Source organism: Bison bison, unplaced genomic scaffold (genome assembly GCF_000754665.1).
Source record: "Bison bison bison isolate TAMUID 2011002044 unplaced genomic scaffold, Bison_UMD1.0 scf7180017864259, whole genome shotgun sequence".
NCBI lineage: Eukaryota > Metazoa > Chordata > Mammalia > Artiodactyla > Bovidae > Bison > Bison bison.
The window spans coordinates 3,676,545-3,678,394 of NW_011494831.1; the positions used below are offsets into that span (position 1 = coordinate 3,676,545).

The following is a 1,850-nucleotide window of genomic DNA, read 5'->3' on the forward strand; positions in this document are numbered from 1 at the left end:
GGACGTGGGTCAGGTACGGGCCGCGGGGCGGGGCCGGAGCGGGGACCTGCTTGGAGCTCGCTGCGGACCAACTCCCGCCCTAAGCTCCCTCCCCCGAGAGTCCCCTTCTCCCTCTTTAGGCAGTGGGGTCGGTAGGAGGCGCCGGGCCAACCCCTCGCCTTGACATTTTTTACTCCAGTTCTACAGGCGAGTCGCGACCCAGGCCCTGGGGCGTCTAAGGGAGTGAGGAATCCCCGAGACCGGCTACGGAGACCGGTGGGGCGGCGGGGCAGCGTGACTTGCCGGCCGTGAGATGGCTGGAGGGATCGGAGGGGCTTAGCGTTGCCCGGCGAACTCTCGCCGAGACGTGAGGACGAGCCTCCTTCTCTGCCGCCCCCTCTCCCGCGCCGCCGCCCCACCCCCGCCGTTGCCACGGTTTCCCTCTCCTGAGTGGGAGTGGAGCCAAGCTCCAGGCTCCGCTCGCGAACTGCCGCCGTCTGCTCCCGGCGCCCGCACCAGGCTTGGACGCGGGCAAGGGAGGGGCGCGGGACAGCGAGCTTAGGCAGGGGGCGGAACGCTGCCCTCCTCCGCTTTGCTGCTCCTAATTCTGGCCGGGGAGGGTGGAGGGAGGTAAACTGAGGCTGAGAGGGTGGGACCAGTCTGCCGATCTCCGCCCCCGGTAGCCTGGATGTTCTGGGGCCAGGTTTGACCCTTTGATAACCCAGGATAGGGTATGGTGCAGTCATTCCCCGTGCCTGCCCCTCCGGGTCGTGTTTCTCCCAGGATAGCCGTCCTGTCCCCCTTGTTTTAATCAAGGCCAAATACTTTAAATAACTATCCGCGGTCAACAAGAAGGAGTTGCTCTAGATCCACGTTATGCAAGTGTCCCTGAAGTGGAGGAAGAGGCGAAGGGCGCCCTCAGTCTCTGGTGGCTCGGGGCTTGCCCAGAAGGGCGGTGAGAGCAGCGGCCGTGCGCCGGGGCGGCCGGGCCTGCGGGACCTAGGCTCCCCCCGCGCTCGGATTGGACGAGGCGCTAGAGTCACTGTAATGGCTTGCAGTGGCTCCGTGATTCACTTACCCCTGAGACTTACGTTATCCTCAGGGCGACGTGGTTTGTGAAACAAGAAGGAAAAGGAAAAAGTCTCATAGAGCAGGAACCCACCCCGACACCAGGCAGAGGGTGTGGGGAGTCCCTCTCTCCTCCGTAGGAGTACCCCTGACCCCTGACATTTCTGGTGTAACCCTGTTCCCTGAAAGGAGGCGGTGCCGCCCGAGGGTTTCTGAGGCGGGGATGAGGGGCGGTGAGAGGACTCCTCCCTCCCTACCCCCGAAAATCCGGAGCAGTAACTGTGGGCCCAACTCTCCCCCCGTTCAAATCTCTGAGAGCTGAGAGGCGGGCGCTGGAGGCAGGGAGCCACGAGGGCAGCCCCCGGCTTCACTCTTCTTGCTAAAAGCGGAGGAGGACCTGCGGCCCAGGACTGCTTACACGTAGGCAGCCCAGCTGGGGTCAAGACTCCGGGGCCCAGTCGCAGCTGTGCCCTGGGCGTCTTCGGCCGGCCTCTCCAACTCTGGGCCTCCCCGTCACCCGGCGCGGCAGGAGCTGGAGCAGATGGCCGTGGAGGGCCCTTCCAGCTCCAAGGCTGCGAGTACCAGGCCTTCCCAACCCCCAGCCCGCCGGGGCCTCCCCGAAGGCAAACAGCCACGGTGGTGGCAGATAAGCCAGGGCTGTTGACAGAGGCCGCCTGCGTCCGCGTGGAAGGGCCCGGCTCGGACTTTGCCTCGCGGAGCCGCACAGCGCGCCCGCCTGGACTGCCTTTAGGGCTTCCCCAGGCAGGAAGCAGAGCCCATAGGCTGGCTGACCGTGAAGGATG

The 1,850-nt window shown here is 65.6% G+C and overlaps 1 protein-coding gene across 1 annotated transcript in view; it reads left to right on the plus strand.

Annotated features, from left to right (window-relative positions):
- The first annotated feature begins 6 nt into the window (after positions 1 to 6).
- Positions 7 to 1,850, plus strand: part of ITPKA (inositol-trisphosphate 3-kinase A) — a 7,957-nt gene continuing 6,113 nt past the window's right edge. Inside the window, exon 1 of the mRNA XM_010847990.1 lies at positions 7 to 13. The gene's annotated coding sequence lies outside the window, so the exon portion shown is untranslated. The remainder of the gene's footprint in view (positions 14 to 1,850) is intronic.